At 37.4% G+C, this 20,282-nt stretch overlaps 1 long non-coding RNA gene across 1 annotated transcript; it reads right to left on the reverse strand.

Moving 5' to 3' along the window:
* Nucleotides 1–14,298: 14,298 nt before the first annotated feature.
* LOC130469025 (uncharacterized) lies at nucleotides 14,299–15,756 on the reverse strand. Its single transcript, XR_008929393.1, has 3 exons — nucleotides 15,424–15,756; nucleotides 15,243–15,340; nucleotides 14,299–14,970 (listed from the first exon to the last, which is right to left on the reverse strand). It is a non-coding gene; the product is annotated as an uncharacterized lncRNA (long non-coding RNA).
* Between the last annotated feature and the right edge of the window lie 4,526 nt (nucleotides 15,757–20,282).

The raw sequence follows: 20,282 nt of genomic DNA on the forward strand, positions 1-20,282 counted from the left end.
CTTTGTATCATGGCCACTTTGCTTTAAAGTTAATTTAAGGGAACCTAAGATCGGTTTGTCCAAGAAATTATCTTCGTTAAGCGTGGTGTAACCTTGTATTTTGTATTTAGCATGTGAGGTGATGAAAGCAATAAACAAGTAAAGCAACATCACAATAGAAAATAAGTGCAAAATTAGTAAAGTACATCACCACCTAGAAAGGGACTAGGTGGGAAACCACATTGCCTAGAAGGACTAGGCAAGTAAAGTTGCATAATTGAAAGTGCGGAATTGAAAGGTGCAATATTGAAAAGCGTTATTGAAATTGCGATATTGAAGTGCGTAATTGAAAAGTGCGATATAGAAATGCATAATTGAAAGGCATAATTGAAAGGTGCGATTATTGAAATTGAACATTAGCACATGAGATCCGAACGCCAAACGACTCCTTAAGAATAAGTACGTCCGACACGGATTCAAAGCAAAAATCTCAACTTTAGGTCAAGTTGCTCGACCTAAAGTGTCTTAGATTTTGAACATAGAAATTGAACTTGAAATATGGAACTTGAAATATTGAACTTGAAACATTGAACTTGAAATATTGAACTTGAAATATTGAACTTGAAATATAGAACTTGTATATTGAAAAATGGAGTCTTGAATCTCAAAGATTGTACCTTTTAATGTTAAAAAGGCTTCATCTTTGATTACTCCATGTTTTGAAATGATCCTAGTTTAGGTAAGTGATTACAAACAACCCTAAACATCATTGAATCTTGAAATTTGGAAACTTGAACTTGTATATTGAAAAATGGAGTCTTGAATCTCAAAGATTGGACCTTTAAACATTAGAAAGGCCTCATCTTTGATTACTCCATATTTTGAAGATGATTCTAGCTTAAGGAAGTGATTACAAACAACCTTAAACATCATTGAATCTTGAAATTTTGTATTTGTATCACATAAAGTGAGGATTTTGCAAAAGTGTATGATTGTTGTAAGTGACACTTTTAATAATAAAAGTGCCAACTTTACTAATCATTTTGAAATAGAAATCATAGAAATATTGTAGATTAGGTTGGGATTCGGAAATACCTAGTTAGGTTTAGGCTAAAATTCCTTTTAGAGCTCCCAATTGCTTTGAACTTTTAGATTGTATGAGATTTTTGGAGAGTTTTTGTATTTTGATGTGAGTGGCAATTTTTGTATTACGACGTTCTGTTTTCGATTTTCCCTCCATAAATGCTCAGAATTAGGGGGTTTAAATAGGAAAATTTGTAGCTAAACGCCAGCTGACGCAAGTGTCCAGCGCAGCAGCTGCGCCAAGCGTTGCTGATGTGGCGCAGAAGCTGCGAAAACAAGGACGAAGATGCCGTCCTTGTATTTGGCTTGTAATGGGTGTACCTTTGTACGAATTGTACGAAGTTGGCACGTAGTGATTTCTTGGGGATTAAGGATTGGTTTGCGTCTAAAAATAAGCCGTTTCGGTTTTTGAATTCGGTTTTACGGGACGAGGCCCGGCTTGCTCGGTTTTGTGGGTCGGCTCCCGAATTTGGATTTCTTAGTGTCATTTTGACTGGAAAAGGCCTCGTAAAACCAATGGAGTGGTCCATTGGGCGAGATTGTACTTGGATTTTGAAATTGATTTGTGGAAATTGTATTTTGTACCGAGTTCCGGAATGGGAACGACCTCGGGAATTGGACTTTGGCTCTTGGATTTTAGAATGTATTCTAGCAATTGGTACTTCTGCACGGAGTTGTTCCAACCACCTAACAAGGATAATGGTATCGTCATTATCCCAATGGGGAGACACGATTTAGGTGTTTACAATGTGGCTCTTGAGAAACATCTGAAAAGTGTAAATGAGTGAAACAAAGGCATTTTCCATTCTAAGATTGAATATATTACAAACAATAACATGCCCAAGTATAGCTAAATGTATCTGTCACACCCACTCTATTTATATCTCAGAACACTTCCAAAAAGAGGTTATTTACAAGATCACAAAAAAATAAATTTAAACACTGCATAATTCTACAAGACCATGGTATTGCATCTGGTTGCTGTTGCTTCTGCCCATCCCTACCCCTAGTCGGAAAGTCTTTCCCTGCTTTCGGCTTCCTGGTTCATGATCACTAATAAGAGTATGCCCTGCAACATGATGTTTCACAATCTTTTTATATGTTTAAAATTTCCTTCTGATTTATTAATGGTATGGCTATGAAAGGCATATTATATACTCGACGAGATTTTGATTGCTGGTGAGCTTCAAGAATCAAGCAAAAAAACAGTTGCCCGTCTGATTGCCGCACAGGTACAATATCTATTTGAATGTTGTATGGTACTCACAGCTGTTTGTGTCAGCTAACATGGAAGATATGGTTTTGCAGGATTCACTAGTTGAGGCTGCAAAAGAACAAGAAAGGTCAATCAGTAATATAATTGACACAAAAAATAGTGAGTACCATACAACATTCTTCAGAGAACCACATTAGACGCTAGTTTATGAATGTTTGATCTCTGATAAGTTTTTCCTTTATGACAGATTGACAGGCGCTGAAAGTCTATGTTCCATCATTTGAGAGCTATGGGAGGATGTGGCATGCGAATTGTAATATACGGGGAATGAATTGCTCCACCTTTGGTATTATTTCTTTCTTCTTTCTTCTTCACCACCTTCCCGAACTCTTGATATTTTCTCCCTTCCTCCCAAAGCCTAAGTTAACATATACCATTTTGGGAGGTCACATAGCTAAGTTAACATGCATTAGTACTCTTGCTTTCTTTTGTTCTCTTAACTTTTTGTTAAGATCGAGTAAAACACACATGCAGGTATTGGACTAGCTATTCCACATTGAAGAAATGGAAAGAGATTAACTAACATATATAACATTGGTGGGTATTCCACCTATTACCAATTGGTTTTAAGATGGAAACCCGTTAGACTTATATGTAGTCAATCTCTTCTCTTATATGTGCTTGTGTATGGCCTAGGCAATTTTTATACTGATTACATGATTAATATGCTTAGGGGTTGTTCGGGACTATTGTTGTTTGCTCGTTTTTCGTTTTTTTTCTTGAAAAATGAAACAAAACGTGTTCGGTTTCTTTGTTGTAAAAAACAACTTTTCCGCAAAATATAGGAAATTGGAACGGAAAAGGCGAAACAACATTTAGTGGTTTTCTTGTTTTGGTTTTTGGAATCCCGCTCCTCATAAGAGATTAACATCCTTCTCTATCGGCCACTCTCTCTTCTCCAGGTTGTCTTATTCACTCCTCTTTAATTTGTTAATGGAAGTATGGAACGTCAAAAGTCTCTACCATGTAGTGTTATTTTTGCAACCATTTTCATGCGGTTCGGTATTAATTAACAAGTTAATAATTCAGTGAGATCAAGTGAACTGAATGCCTAGATAGAGGCCGCTTCAGTTCAAGTGGAATTAATAATATTAATCCACAACTTACTCTTGACTGAACCCGTAGGGTCACACATATAGTACGTGAACAGATCAAGTAGTTAAGTGAATATATTATTCATTAAGTACTTTATTTATGATCATTCGGAAATGACGGATCTCGGTTCCAGTGGGAGCTAAAATCTCCAAAAGACAAAGTAAAGAAATACTCCGGAAATGATGATATTGCCGGAAACGGAAATATGGTTCATAACGGAAATATAAATATTATCCAAGTTGTAGATGTTGCCGGAAACGGAAACATGGTTCGTATCGGAAAATATTATCGGAAATAGAAATATTACCGGAAACGGAAATATTACCGGAATTGGAAATATTGTCAGAAAAGGAATTTTATTTCCGGAATCGAAAATATTAACGGAAAAGTAAATATTTGTTCGAAACGGAAATGGATTCCGAAATCGGAAAACGAATCAGAAGCTCGACGAGTGACAAGCCGACAAGCGAGCCGACCCATCGCTCGATCGGCAAACAAAGGTCGAGCGCATAGCGCTGAGCACGAAGGGAAGCGCTAGCGCCCAGCCGATGGGCCTGGAAGCACAGTGGGCCGCGGCAAGCAAGCAAGGCAGCAACAGCATAGCAGCCCGCCAAGAAAGCAAGGCAGCGACAACGATACAACTCCGCCAAGCAAGCAAGCCCGCCAAAGGAAGGCTGCAGCGCGCTGGGCCTTTGGCTAGCTGCGGCTTCGGCTGGGCCTAGGCAGGCACGCGCACCAGCGTGGCCCATCTTGGCTGCGTTGGTTGCTTCGTCTTGGACTCCAAGAAAAGTTCGATTACTTAGTTGCCAAGTAACGTTGGGATTAAGTATTCCTAGTCCTACTAGAATTGGTTTGATTAAGAGTTTAATTAATATTACAATTCTAATTCGATAAGAATTTCAATCCTAGTAGTGTTGGTGATTATTTTCCTAGTAAGACTAAAACTCCTTATTTCCTACCCTATAAATATGAGGCTAGACCCTCATAATTATACACATGAATACATTGAATATCATATTCTTTACTTACTTTGTGTTCAAGGGAGAACATAAAATAGCCTAGCCCGGATACATAAAACCTTAAGTAAAATCCTAGTTGGTTGAACCAAAGGCGGATCCGAACGTCCTGTGGACTTTCTACCGAGGGGCAACGTTTGTGGCTCTAAAGACTTGTTTTTGTTCGGTTCGGGAGCAGCTAGGGAAGGCTCGCATCACATTGTATGTAACCTAAATTATGCTAATTGACTATGTGGCAATTAATTTGGATTCTGGCTTTATGATTTTTCCGCTTGAATTATATTATTGTATTATTCATAACCTAACAGTGGTATCACAAGCCTCTAATTAATTCCATAATCAATTATAGTTAACATGGATTAAATTTTATAAATTTGAAATGAATTAAAGGGGTGATTAATTTCGTGGATGTAATTGATTGCAAATTCATGCGATTATTTGATTATATGTTCGCAGGATTTTTCGGCAGTTTTGTCAATAATGGTCGAAAACTTTTGTTTTTATAGAGAATTTCGCATGTAAACAACGTTTTAAAATTTTGACAAAAATCAAAGATTTGATGCCGAACCCAGAATTCCCGAATTCGAAGCCTAACTATGAATTTTCGAATGGTTTAGTTTTTCGAATGCAAAATTTGTAACTTTTATGATGTTATATTAAATATTTGTGAATCTTGTATGTAATCCTTGAATCTATGATTGACCTACTGTATATGTTTAACAATTTTAAGATTTAATTTTGTTAATTATACAACCTAATTTGTAATTATAATTAATTTGTTGAATTTCAAATAATTTAGAATTTGTTTTGATTTTCATAATTAATTGATAATTTAATTAGGATCCTATGATTAAAAACCTTCATAAAATTTGTTAAAATTGAAATATTTTAAAATTGTATGCCCTAGATTTTAATCCCTAAGAATATATATAATCGGAAATTAATTTGAATAATAAATTTTTGATTTTTCGCCTAAATTTAGTGAAATTAATATGAATTATTAATTTTTCGTTAAATTTAAATATAAAAGTTTTGATTTTTATAAATCGTTCACAAACTTGCATGCACGAACCAATGGAAGATAAGTGTAACCCTTAAGGGGTGTTGCATTGTGCGGGCATGTGACGACGAGTAAGGGAGCTCGTCGCTCATGCGGTACAAGGCAGCGAGCAATGTACGAGCCACGTGCGCGGGGACAACCCTTGTGCAGTGTGTGCTGTGCGGTGTGATCGAGCAAGACGAAGGGGCAACGTTGCACACGCCCAACAGTGCTGGCGTCAAGGCAGCGTGCTATTGTAATCCCCCGTAATTTTATAAATCTTATTAATATATTTTAACGTATAGTTAATTATATTTAAATAGATTTTACGAATTTCAGAAATAAAAAGGTAATTAACGAATATTTATTTTTATACGTTTTAAATATTTCAACGATTTATGAAATTAAAATAATTTTAGAATTTTATGTTGAAAAGAAATCGAATTACGAAACCGATTGAATTTAGAAAACGATCCTAATCGATTTTGGATTGAAATCCTAAAACTAAATCCTAATTCTAGCCTAATTGACAAAGCCCAAATAATAAGACCCAAAACACTTTACTCCTTCCTTCTCTTTCAATATTACGTAAAAAAAAAAACAAAAAAAAAAAAACAAACAAACCAATCATCTCCTTCAAACTCACGTAAACCCAAACCCTCAAAACTTGCTCCTCTCTTTGTAGCCGTCGCCGCCAACCACCGCCGGACTAACGTCGCTGCACCACTCTCTCATCACCGCCGGTACACCTCCTCTCTCCTCTCGTCGTTATCTTCCCTTTCGTTTTTATTTTCTTGCGTTCGTTTTATATCCTCCTCATCTCGTTTCTGTTTTCTTGAACCAACGACAGCCACCGCGTGCACAACCGCGACCACCAGGCCAACCACAACCATCACCTTCATCGTCGTCGCTGCCCTGCTCAGCCGACACCCTCTTCTCTCTCATCCTTCGCGTGGAAATCCTCCCTTTCCCTGCTTGTTCTTGCGTAAGTCAGCCGCATCACCAGCGGGCCACCGACGTCGCCAACCTGATCTCGCATTGCCACCGTGCCGCCTTGCCGCAGCACCACCTCCGGCCAGCCAGCCTTATCTCCCTCACTTTTGGTTATTTCTCAAACCCTTAAAACTATTAATGTTTTAATTTATATTTTATTAATATAATTCATGTTTTTCTTGAATTAAATTATGGATTTTATGAGTCAATTATGAAATTCAGATTTTATGTTTGCATAATTAAATTATTAATTTTCAGATTATATAATTGAATTGAAATAAGAATTTTAATTATTAAAGCATGAATTTTTTTAAGGTTTTAATAGTTTTAAAATCATAGTAGGATGATTATAAATTATGAAAGTTATTATTTTTATGATTTTAAGCATGTTGGACATATTTTGGAGTAGTTTGAAACTATTTCATATTGCTGAAAATTGTAAATTGCGTGTTATATTGGAATTTGTGATAATTCGTGATCGTTAGTGAAGTAATCACTATGCTAGGAGATTTAGTAGTTAAGTTCGGATGTTGAGGAAAGTTCTAAATATGTTTAGGATGTATTTAGAATGCTTGTTTATGGCTGCGAATTATTAGAAGTTGATTGGGAATCTTTATTGGTTGTTTTAGGCGGAGAATTCTCTGTAGGCGACTTTTGAAAGTGTTAAAGTGGTCTATCAGTTTGTTTACACAAGGTACGTACATACTTGTGTGCTTGGAATGTGCGTTATTTGTTGAAACCAAGTTGAAATTTGTTGATGAACTTGATTGTGTCGGAATTTCATGTTTAATATTGTTGGGTGGACATGTTAAGCATATGTATTTCGTTATGAGAATTATAACATGTTAGTAGATGATTGATGCGAACATGTTGGTTGGGAACATTAGATTATTATATATATTGATTCAGATCGATTGTTCTTTGTTCCCTTTTAGCTTTTCACTACTTTATGAGGGCCGAGGACCTTGTTTAGTAAGTTGAAACCTTATACCTATATAGAGGGGTTGATCAGTATTAAAGGAAAGGTTGGGTTTAATTGGAATGAGTCTTGTTTGATACATTTGTGATCACTTACTTAATTCCAAGATAAAAACAGTTGTGAATAAATGTGAATTGTATACCTTATGTGATTGTTGAGTCATAACAGGGTTTCAATTTGTAAATCATGTAAAGTGAAACTGAGTAGCAATAGCTTTAGACTGTGCACGTCTAAAGTGACGGACAAACAGGAGTTGGGGTTCATGGTGGTAGCCCATGGCCTTTATCTCGGACCGGATTGATCACCGTGTCCTATTTTTATTCAAACGTTCCTCGATATCGCAGGTCACTGAGGTTACGGAGTCGCGCCCGTACCTCGCCTTCCTTAGTGAAGCTTCTAGCTAGAAAACTCGGTCCATTGCCTATTTCAATTAAAATATTATTAATGATACAAAAGTCTAGTCCACTCTAGTCTAGTCTAGTTAAGTGTGGTTTCAAATTATTATGTTTTGGTTGCCCTTATGTACGTTATTAGAATCATGTTAAGATTGTTCGTTTAATAGAATCATGTTAGGATTATTATTGATTTAGTATGTAGTACTCAGCTTTGCTGATTGCGTGCTTTTGCTTGTGCATGTTGATCATGGCTATGCCTTATTGATCCTGTGATGACCCAATCTTTGGTGAGCAGTCTCTAGGGATCAATAAGCATTGTCCATTGCAGGTTTGAAGATGATGCATCACTGGGGTTCGGGATCTGGAAAGATTTGTGTAGTCGTTATTTTATCTCATTTGAATTTGGTTTTGTTGAACTTGTTTTAATGGACTTGAATTTGATTTGAACTAATTAGGTCGACTTCGGTTTGTTGGTTTTGGTAGTTGACTTATTTAAATTATTAAAGTTATTTATTATGATTTCCGCTGCAAAATTCTGAATAAGCCGTTACGTTTTTACACGGGCGATAATGCCTTGATAATTCTCTATGTTTTATATTAAAAGAGTATTTTAGAAAAGAGAGAATTGTCGGGGTGTTACAAAGTGGTATCTAGAAGCTAAGGTTTTACTTTAATAAAAATTTTAGGCTCCTAACTATCTAGTTATTTAAAATAAATTTCTTAAAATCGAGCTCCATCGTATTATAGTATTCAAAAAATTGGTACTTTTTTTTTGGGGGCCGATTTCCTGTTATCTTGTTTGAAAGTATATAATATTTCTTATTTAAGTTCGAAACGAAATTATTTATTCAAGTTAAAGTGATACTTTCGACATTTTTATTTTTCTTATTATTTATTATTCAAAAATAATGAGTACACTTTTTTTTAAAGAAGTTCAAATTTTTTTTAATATTTTTTTTAGCTGTTTCAAGAGTTGGAATTCGTTATTTAGGAAATATAAATCTTTTTCGAATTAATAACTTTATTTTCGAATTTATTCGTTACGCATTTCCTTAATTTATTTTACTTAATTTATTTTACTTAATTTATTTTATATTTTTATTTATATTATTATTCTATGTTATAATTTTCTTATATTATCGTCCTTTTACTTTGTTATTTAAATTATTCCAATGCTTTAGTTTATGAGAGATGGGTAGTATAAGAAGGGCATATAAGATAGAACTATATGTGCATTAGTAGCTAGTCAAGGTTAGCATAAGAAATTGATTGTTATGTACGTGCGTGTGCTAATTGTTTAAGTGTTGCATTTAAATGTGCATAAAGAATTGTTTGCTTCCACCAAACTTATTGCGTTATTGAACTTTGTTTATGATTTGGTTGGAAAGTCGTTAGTGAGACCTGGAATTGTTTATTTCAGGAATAAAATGTTTCTTTCCAAGTACACCAACATAGGATCCTTCGAGAAACTTGATATAGAAACCCCTGATATTTACGTGAAGAAAGTTGTGTTTGGATGTGAACATGTTGCTAGGATTCAAGAGCAACCTATCTTAATGAGAAAAGATACAGTAGCAGCCACTATTATTAATTGTTTACCAAAAAAATTTCCATACCTAGAACTCAAAGAAAAATTTAAAGACATGCATTTTGATAATGGAACACCAAATTTGGCCAAGTATGAGACTAGGAATGGTAGGTAGAGATACGAGTCAGAGATTATGACCACCATTGTTAAGGTAGCAGAAAGTGGGTTCTAATCTAGAGGGAAATGATGTAGCCGTTGAGGATGAGAATATATGAGTTGAGGCAGAAAACCCTAACCTAGAGGCCCATGAGCTTACCATTGAGATCTCTAGTGATTCAGATGTGGAGTTTTGAGGTGATGGTGAGGCGGCAAGTGAGCCTCATCAAGATGAAGACATGAAAGAAGACTCAGACTCGGAAGAAGAATTCGACGAATATTGAAGATCTAGATTTCACTCCACAAGTTTCCAAGGAAAGAACAGATAGGCAAGATGCCTTAAACATTTGAAGTTGTAATAGTTCGTTAGTTCTTTTATGTTTTAAAGAATAAGTGGCATAGCTACAACAGTTTAAAGTTAAAGCAATAAGAGTTTGAGTTATTCTTTATTCTTTTCAAGGATATAATAAAACTTTATAGAGTTAGCAATAGAAGTTAAAGTTTTTTTTTTCCAATTTGGGAATTCCATAATTCGCCAACAACAGTTTATGTTTATATCATAGAACCTTTATTGTATTTTGAGGACAAATGCGTTATTACGGTTTAGAAATTGTTATTAATACTCTTTTGAGGAATAAAAGTTAGATTATTGATTATTCAAAGGACCAAGAGTTCATTTTGGGCACGCAAGGGGAATGTTTTCTTCTTTTATCCTACCTTATTATTCGCGATGATTGAATTTGGTTCCTTGTTCCTCAATTGAATTCCTTTATGTGAATATCGTTCATGAATGATCGAGGAGATTACCTTGGAATAATTGTTGCACCTTCGTAGATGATTGGTGCACATTCGTAAATGATTGTTTGATTTACTTGAATTCTGTCTGTTGGGGCGATATTACGTGGTATAGGATACTATTAAGTGATGTTTTATACCTAAAGTAGAATATATATTATTTCCAAGTTGCGCTCTAGGATGACCAACAATAATGACCTAGCTGCTGTTATTCGCCTCTTGGCTGAAAAGCTGACCTTACCTTTTTAGAAAACCGGGTTGGAGAGTTTGAGAAATTGTTTGGGGTTGTGAAATGTCTTGAGAATATGAGAGTGGGTCAAGTTGTCATGTATTTGAAAGATGAAGCCGATTTATGGTGGAGAGAATAGAATTAGGCTTAGCGCTGCTGAGAGATTCAATTAGGATTCAATTGTTACTGCCTTAAGGGAAAGTTTTACCCTACCTTTTATGAGAAAGAAAAAAGTTTAGGAATTCATAAACCTTAGTATGGGGAGCATGACCATCGATGAATACTATAGCAGATTTATAGCATGACCACCTTAGGATTAGGTGGGGAAACCTTTACATCTTTGGATATTGTGTATGGGGAAGCTGCTCATGTTTATGGTTTGCAGTCTAGAAGGGACAAGAAAAATATTGTTGTCGGGGAGAAAAGAAAAGAGTTTAATGCTGGGGAAAACCAAGGGAATTTCAAGAGAAATATGGATGAAAATGGGAATGAGAATTGAAACTTTCAAGGAAGGAACAAACAGGGTCACAACAATAGGAACCAATCCGAGAGAGTGTAACACTGTAAGATGTGCAATAACAACCATCCTGGTAGGAATTGTAAGGGAGAATTAATGAACTGTAACTATTGTCAGAAAAAGGGGCATAGGAAGTATGAGTGCTTTACTAAGCAGAAAAGGGAACAAAATGGTAATGGGAGTGGTAACCAGGTGAAGTCGGGATTTAACCAGTCAAGAAATTAGAGTTCGAAGCCTATAGGGTCAAAAAACAACCAAGAAAACCTCCATAAGTATGCTAATTAGAATAACAACCATAACAAGGCCCCAGGTAAACTGTCTGTGATAAGTCGAAATGAAGCGGAACGACCTGTTGACTTAGTTTCTGTTACTTTTCTATTAACTCCGTGCTAGTTAGAAAGTTATTTGATTCAGGGAAAGCTTATTCTTTTGTTTCGTCATCTCTTATTAAGAGTCTGAAGTTAGTAGATTTTGAGGTGATTGATTTACCCGTTAGTATTCCTACTGTTGTAACCATAATGTGTACCAAATTGTTTAAGAACTTGCCTTCTGAACTAATTTTCGGTTGTGTGAGCTAGATGTGAGTTACGAAGTCGGAATGAAGATCGAGGATGTTCCAATTGTGAATGAATTCATGGATGTGTTTCCTAGTGAGATTGCAGGTATGCCACTTGCTAAGAGCTGTTATGTCCCCTATAGACTTAGTTCCTAGAATGACGCATATATCTAAAGCACCATATAGAATGACACTTCCTGAAATGAACGAATTGAAGACACAGTTGCAAGAGTTGTTCGATAAGGGTTATTTTAGAGCCTAGTACATCACCGTGGGGAGCTCAGGTGTTGTTTGTTAAGAAAAGATGGAAGTATGGGATTGTGCATCGATTTTTGGGAGCTAAACAATGTCAGTATCAATAACAAGTATCCTTTGCCTAAGATAGATGACCTATTTGATCAATTGAATGGGGCAAGTGTGTTCTTGGAGATCGATTTGCATTCGGGGTATCACCAGTTGAGAGTAGCTGAGAAAGACATACATAAGACTGCATTTAGGACTCGTTTTGGTCATTATGGGTTTACAGTAATGCCTTTTGGGTTAACCAATGCACCTGCCATATTTATGGATTTAATGAATAGGATTTTCCAAGAATTTCTAGATAAGTTTGTTGTTGTATTTATTGATGGTATGCCGAACTATTCAAAGAATGAGAAAGAGCATGACGAACACTTGAGGATTATATTGGAGACGCTTAGAAAGAATCTAGTTTTATTAAATGAAGTATACAAATCTTGAAGTCATATGTGTATAAGTGACACCGACGGAAAAGTGAAGGACTAAATTGATTGAGAACTATGTTACGTAAGGGAATAAATTTAAGAGAAGATTCGAGTGGTCCAGGATCGTTAGAAATCATTGTTGTATTGAAAGGACGGGAGGAAACACATGAATTGGTGTAAGATCTAAGAGTTAAGCCAAAAGTTATACATATATTAAAGGCGTAATGAAGTTCGGTAAAAAGGAAAAGTTGAGCAGAAGGAGTTTCTGTAAATCCTGCTAAGATTCAAGATGTGAGTGAGTGACCTACGTATACTCCAAAGAATGCGTCTGATATCTGAAGTTTTCTAAACCTAGATGACCATTATAGGAGGTTGTGAAAGAATTTTGGAAGAAAGCAAAACCAATGACCAACCTGTTTGAAAAAGGAATCGAAATTAAAGTGGAGTGAGAAATGGGAGTAAACTTTCCAAGTTTGAAAAGAACATTTAACCTTTGCACATGTTGTCACGTTAGTTGAAACCCTATGAGACTAATTAACCTACTCGTGACCTAAAGCTAGCTACTATTGTGTTATCTGCTAATATTTGGAGACATTACCTTTATAGGGCAACATGTAAGATCCTTACCGAGCACAAAAGTCTGAAATTTTGGCAATAAGGTCCAGTTGAATTTGGGACAACATTGAAAATGAGTATTTCTTTCCACCCTGCAAACGATAGACAGACTAAGATTACTAACGGAATATATGTTGAGAACCTGTGTTATGGATTTTAAGGGTAATTGGGAAGGCCACCTAGGTTCGATTGAATTTTCGTGCATCAATAGTTACCATGCAAGCATTACGATGTCACATGTTGAGGCATTGTATGGAAAGAATTGTAGAAGTCTTACTTGTTGGAATTAGTTTAGTGAGAATATTGTATTGAAGACATAATTCGTTGAGAAAGAAATACCCAAAGTTATTCCTGAGATGAGTTACGAGGGCGTAACTCGTTTTCTTTAAGAGGGGTAGAATGCGATACAAATTCGCGCTTTTTACCTAACTAGGTGGCGGGCCGCGCGCTATCGCGCGCGGATGCTCACCGAAGAAAACAATTAATTAAATTTTGCACCACATTGCAAGTGGATAAGCCTATTGTTGATAGATGGACAACCTATTGTTTTGTTACCAAAGAATAGATACAAGATTATAAATCTGCTACAAAATTTTAATCTCTGCCTATTATATTTCTGCCCCAAAATTAGGGATAAAATTAATGTATGCCTGAAAATATGCTATAAAACTAAACTTAACACATTTGAAACGTGAAGAACAACAATAAGCTTTGTCTTTCTTGACAATAACTTTAACAATTTTTAGTTCATTATTCACTCTAAATCATACTTCGTATGACTTTAAAACAAAACCCCAAAAACTTGAAACTGATAGTGATATCGAACGTGCCCTAAATTACTTGTAAGTAGAGCTTTCTCGTTTTCTAATTATCATTATTACTCCTAAGTCCTAGTTCCTAACCAATGATATTCACGCTTGATTTTTAGCAAACCCTGTTAAAAGGGCCAACTCATATCATTCAATCTCGTGCTAAACGGATTTGTCAATTGGACTCACCAGCAGGGCTGAATACTCGAATAACGTATCGTGTCCAACATTATATGGGTTCATTCGGATCATAGACTCGATAGTATTTCATCAAATTTGTGGTAATTAAATCGCATAAATATGTAAGTGATAAGTCAAAATAACAAAAGTCATGACCCAATATCAACTAATACCGTGACTTCGTAAAATATGACAAATGAAACTTTTTGGAAACAAAATCTAATGATATACCATTTCCAAAGGTTACACAATCTCTAAAATATACATGTCATAAAACACCTGAGGATACAAAAATGAAAATAAACAAAACAAGTTAAGCAGAATTTGAGCCCTGTACCTCCCGAACTAACATTCTACGCAAAAGTACCACCCTAGCTATGGTATTACATGTGCAATTATTTTGCATATTTAATTTTTAACCATATCATTGGGGAGGCCATGGGCCCATGGCCACCGCCAGCCACCACCTAATTCCCCCCCTGAGAGTACTCTACTCTTTCTTGATGCATGAAAAGATAAAGAGACTCAGCACCAGATTAGATGGCTTGTTCTTAATGTTATGGAAGCTAATAATATACAATTGTCATGGTCTTGCGCGATACACTTGTTGGATAGCAATTCTGATTTCTACATCCGACTTGGAGTGCCTTGTACATGAAGACATAATTTCAAATATCCTTTGTTGAATGCTAATAATCTATGAAGAGTTCGAAGAGGTCGAGCCTTTTACCATACTGAATGGCTAACCAGCTGACAATCGTAAAGTATGCCACAAGGAAAATTATCCGAGAAAAAAGCACCTGATGTATTAGCGAGGTTACCATTGCTACAACAGCTCTAGGAATGGATCTTAACATTCGACTGCAGAGTGTTAACATGATAAGGGAAATCAAGGAGGTGAGGATACCACCAACAACACCTAGTATCAATTCCCATCTCATGCACTGAGGTTTTAGTTGACCAGATAGCCAAGAGTCCAAGACTGCATCATCTTTCTGAATCTGCAGACTGTAGTAACAAGAGAGTAAGAGGCATAGCAGATGAGTACAAACAAAGAAAATTATGAGACATTCGATCTTGTCAGTGATCCAATACGAAATTAATATGAAATTAAGGGTTCATGAGAAGAAGATAATTACAAATAAAAGAGGATGCAAAATCAACCAACTTTTACAAATTACAACAAAAAGATGGCATTCCTTGCAACCAAAGACAAACACCCGCCAGTGGAAAAACAATGCACATAACTAAGTGTTGGCATGTTGGGCCAGTCTACATACCATATGCGCCTCAACTTTTAGGTGACGTTCTAATCGTAATTTTTGTCTTTCATCACTTTCTCCTTCCAACTCCCCAAACACTCCAGGCGTAGGGGCACCTATCACGAGACAAAATATTTTTCAAATTAACAAAAGACATCAAGAAAGCTCTGAAGTAACAACTCAGAGCAACTGATACTACCTCCAAAAATTGATGGGAAATCAATAGGAAAATCTCTTGGTGGCACTTTCTTCTCCTTTCCAAATTTGTTTTCAGAAAACAGATGAGGTTCTTCATTAGTTTTTCCATTCTAAAATGTGTTAACGGTTAGCATCTCAAAATATTTAAATAGAACAATATCCTAAAAATAAAAAAACAACATGAGTTCCAAATTATTTTGAGGTGGTCAATCTTACCAGAGAGGTGTCTTCAGTTACAGGGGAAATGAATAGCACTAAAGAGAAATTAGCAGCTAAACTTACATCATTGTGAAGTTGAGTCCGACGAGCAAGAAACGATTCAAGGGAGAGGAAATCAGTTGCCTGCACCCAAACACCACGAGGGATCACAGTTTAATTCGACAATAAAAGGAACCTTAAACTTCACATATAGCATGGAAAACAATTTAAGATGTTTCAGAAGACCTTAAACAACCCTTTAGCAGTTCAGAAGCAACAATTAATTATGCTAAATATGATATAATATTAAAAAAAATATTGAATTAAAAATTAACAAAGACAGAAATATTTCAGACACTTAGATGACTTGCCATTAAGAAAAACATGAGGTTGTAAGCAGCACCAGCCCAAGCCGTCTCAGACTCTCAGTAACCACACCAGTGGTCTAAACAATTTTGGATGACAGAGGAAATATCAGGAACATCTGCGGTAGTACTGAAAAATCAAGATAAATCGCAGTACATTCTTCGTGTCGACGTGTTCATCATCATCTATCCACTTAAGTTTGGAATTACTCCCCATACCAACACCTAATCCAATTACATTTACAAAACCAAATTAACAATGAAAAACCATGTTTCACAAGAACTACAAATAACGCGGTCACTGCTACAAAAGCACCCTTGAGAGAGCGACTATGGAACCACTCCTCAAGTACAAATGTTCTTCCAAAAGAAAAAGGCTAGTTCTTACTTAATCCCAGCCTCTGGCCTTTTACAGAATAAGTACTCCGTATTATTTTCACTTAATCAACACATTAATTAGACATTAATTAGGCAAGTGAACTGTCTTGAAGCAGCAGAAGATTGTAGGCTACATAATTTAGAATATAAGCTTAATATTTTAGAGGAGTACAAAATACACACCCTTCACAAAATGATCAAGGCAATTGCCATATGCTACATATTGTCAGATTGACGCTACATAAAGTATGAGTAATGAGTTCCCCGTTAAATGTGCTATTAGTCAGTTAACGAACCTACTGTCCTTACTCTGGCCAGTTTTACTATCAACAACAGTTACGAGGTTTTGCAAGGTCAATAAGACAATCACATTCCTCCTTAGACTGCAGAAATTAGAATCTAGAATCAACATTTGGCAAGCATGAAGTTCACAACCACACAAGCAGCTTCAAACAAGTAGTCAACATCTCAAATAGCTCAAGTCACCCTTCCCTCCCCCCTCCCCCACTCTGCAATGGTCAAGAAAATTGATTTACTTAATGTATATTATCAGATGAGGCCTGCAATCTGACTCTGGACACTCAGAACTTAGCAGATGAGGCCTCTACAATGGCATTGGGCACTCCGCAGTATAGAGTTAAAGAGGAAAAGAAGTTTGGCATTTATTATCTACCTCTACACGTTCTCTTGCACGTTCTCTTATACTGATGTAAGGAGTGGGTCCATTCATATCTTACCAAGAACCACGACACTAAGAACATGTCTTCACCAAACCTCTCATTTACAATACAACCTGGAGATTGTGACCTAGACAAAAAAACCAACAAATAATACATCTTTGACAAAACAGGCACCCTCTTTTACATAAATCTGAAGTTTTCACTTTTAGACCTTTAGCACATTCGGCTTCACACTTCTCCAAAGTTATATGAACCCAAAATAAGTGGTAAATGTAAGCCGGAACACCCTCCGTCCAACCACTTTACCACCCCCTCCCCTCCGAATTTTCGGATTGAACCCAATTAGATGGTATCAAAAAACAGAGTAGCAGACATGAGCACAATCTACTCCCAAGGAATCCTACATGACATACTCATAGCCCCAGAAAACAAAACGACTGAAGGTAGCAAGAGAAAGAGGATAGAAGTAGCTCATAATCAAAACATAACAAAACTACTTTCAGCGGTCAAGAAAATCACTCTTGAAGTCAGGGGAGTATCATTCATAGTAATAAATAAATGATACGGAGTAGAACTCTATTTTCTCATTCAATTGAAAGGGAAACTTTGCATCTCCCTTGCACACACGTTAGTATTCTTAACTGACAATTTTGCAGGATATTTTCCATGATGATTTTAGAAGATTGAACTAAAGGATAAAACACCTGAAATTATTATGTTACTCCAAGTCTTAACAATTAGTGTTGACTACTCGACAGTCAGATATGGGTGTGGCCCTTAGACACTTGGATACATAAGAAAGTACCAGTGTCTGACAGTTCTAGCAGAATCCAAGTAACATATCCTGGAAAGTTCATTTCATTTTGAGTTGGAATTTGGTAACCATAAACTTCATCTAAACTTATCATTGTCTAAAATAGTAATCGCAGCATTGCCGGAATTGCAAAAATAAAGCAACTTAGACATAAGTTAATTGAAACCTATTTTCAGAAATTTTTGAGCAATTTCTAGCAAGGGGTCATTCAACTGACAAAATCACAAATATCTCTCTCCCTACCCCACCACAATTCTCAAATCTCTACAAATTCTCCCAAAATATTTTGAGATATTAGCTCCCAGACATATGTAATCTGATGTGGGTAAAAATACCCCCCATACGTGGCATCAATGTCACGCGACACGTGGCACCCGATCACTGGTCAGCTGCATATCTTGGCTACCACCCAAGGATCAGCCTATGCTGATGGAAAGAGTCCCTTTTGAGGCCCATGGCCCAACAGGAATGTTGTGATAGTGACACATGTCATCATCTAATGAACTAGCCAATCATGTGACATGATTCTAGGGTTTTCCCCTAAAAAGGGGGAGACTATAAATACCCCCAATTCCCAAGAAAGGGACACACAATGCTAGATCAAGAAACATTTTACTACTCACTTTAAATGCTTTTTGTTTATTAATTACATCTTCCTTAAAACCCGTGTCTTACTTAAGCATCGGAGGGAATATTCCTACGGGAATATTCTTGTTTTGTAGGTGCGCCGCCGACGTGGACTGGACTCAACGCTACGTGGAACCTGATACCTCCTCGTCATCATCCAAGGAAAAACTCCCACAACATTTGGCGCCGTTTGTGGTGAGGTAAGGTAACATGGTAGACGTCCAGCACTTCGGAGACGGGCCCATCAGTCGAAATGAAAACGATGAAACCGCAATCAATGGTGATCGTCCTCCTCGAGGGAGGGACGACAGAAGCAATCCGTCTGTAGGGCAAGGTGGCTGTCCTGAACCTCCTCCTGAGCCGCAACTTGAGCAGGTTCAAGTAGTCGATGAGACGGGTCAATCTTCGCTTCCTCCAGGCGGCCATTTGAGAGCTGATGCCAACACAGTTATGGAAGAAAACCCAGACTTGCCGGTGTCTGCTGGGCAGCTTAAAGATATTCTCGCTGGATTCAAGGCGCAGATGGACACTCTACAAGATGAGATCAAAATTATCCGTTCCCAGTCTCAGGGGACGGGAATACCATTCTTTAATGGACTCACTCGGTCTAATGTCTGGCGGCAAGACCAAGCGCGAAATGACGATCATGACAGACGCGTTGATAGAACCAGAACTTCCTTCCAGCCCATAGCTCCGCGTCGGGTTCTACCAGCGTTTCGGCCCGAACCTGAACCGTCCAGAAGAGTACCGATCATTCAGCTGGATAGGCCTCAAGAAACTGAGCTGTCAGATACTGGTTCCACTCCCGTCATGCAAGATTCACCCCTCGCTGCCCCTTCGCGCCGTCTCACCAGGACTCATGTCAGCCGTGCGGACAGCGAGCGGCGTAGGACATCCCAGAATAGGAGGCAGGATCCCATATGCCATATTCAGCAGGGAGTGGCCGGCATTATCCTTGATTACACCACTCCATTCTGTACTGATATCATGAACGCTCCCAAGGAGCCTAAAGTGAAGCCGCCAGCTATTGACGCCTATGACGGCACGTCTGACCCTGATGTGCATCTCTTGGCCTATCGGCACCATATGTATGTACAAGGAACCACCGATGCAACCTGGTGCAAATACTTCCCGTCCACTCTGAAAGGAGTTGCCTCAAAATGGTTCGAGAAGCTGCCCGCGGGAACAATCAATACTTATGCGGAGTTAGAGATGTTGTTTTCTGCAAGATTTATGGCTTATAAGGAGGAGAAGAAGACGAGCATGCATTTGGGCCGAATACAGCAAGGGAAAGATGAGTCCTTGCGAAGCTATGTTCGACGTTTCAATTTGGAGTCTGGACAGATTCCAGACTTACCTGACGGTGTGGCCTTTGATAATTTCTTCAGGGGACTTAAGAAGGGGTCTTTTAAGTTTGACTTGGTTAAGAAAAGCGTTAGAACTATGGCAGACGCTCTAGATGAGGCCGAGTCCTTCATTCATGCCACTGAAATCTGCTCCATCCCGAAAGAGTCCAAGGGAACAGAGACCGCTGACCATCCGCAGCGAAAGGACAAATCGGACAAGAAGACCAGCCCTCCGAATGGAACATGGGCCATTGAAAAGAGAGGTTATCAGACGACTCAGTCTCAAGGACTGAAGAGAGCACGTCCCTATGATAAAGAAAGATTCGAATACAACACTGACCTGTACACAATACTGTTGGATGTCAGCGATAGATATGAGATTGACCGTCCGTTTCCCATGAAGTCGCCGGTGGAAACTAGGGACAGCTCTCTTTATTGTAAGTTCCACTGTG

This window comes from Spinacia oleracea, chromosome 3, assembly GCF_020520425.1.
Source record: "Spinacia oleracea cultivar Varoflay chromosome 3, BTI_SOV_V1, whole genome shotgun sequence".
NCBI lineage: Eukaryota > Viridiplantae > Streptophyta > Magnoliopsida > Caryophyllales > Amaranthaceae > Spinacia > Spinacia oleracea.